This window comes from Penaeus monodon, chromosome 32, assembly GCF_015228065.2.
Source record: "Penaeus monodon isolate SGIC_2016 chromosome 32, NSTDA_Pmon_1, whole genome shotgun sequence".
Classification (NCBI taxonomy): domain Eukaryota; kingdom Metazoa; phylum Arthropoda; class Malacostraca; order Decapoda; family Penaeidae; genus Penaeus; species Penaeus monodon.
The window spans coordinates 16,420,580-16,421,181 of NC_051417.1; positions in this window are offsets into that span (position 1 = coordinate 16,420,580).

A 602-nucleotide genomic window follows, 5' to 3' on the forward strand; every position below is an offset into this window, starting at 1 on the left:
AATAAAAGATAATTGTCATGGTCTTATATGCACATAATTGCTTATATTGGCACTCGAACTTTAAAAGTTATGGAGCATCCTTTGCACTTAGTCTTCACACAAACCCACTAAGTTATTGAAGTCAGTTACAAAACGGCACCTGGCTGATGCTTTATCATTCATAAACGTTGTGAAACTGGAACGCTTCATGAGTTTGCAAATTATAGGTAAAGGAAAAATTCTCGCTTTTAGTTTTTGAATACTCAATCCAAGGGACGAGTGGATTTATCTGAAACAATCGATATCTTTTCCCAAGACTGGGATAGAGTAGGTAAAAATAAAATTTCTCGATCAGGCAGTGCTTTCATAATGACGGTCAATGCACCAACATTAAAGTTTGCTCCCCGAATGCCATGACACTTTTTTATTTATCTTTTTTTAATTTTTGATCTTGCTTTGTGCTATTATCTCACAAGCAAAATTCGACATCACAAAGTCAACAGAGATAACTAGTACCTATTACAGGAAAGCGTTTGTAAGACCCTTGTGATGTTTTCAAGTTCTTGAAAGTTTGTTTAGTAGGTAGTTGGGCAGAGATGGACAGGAGTTCCCATTTTACAACT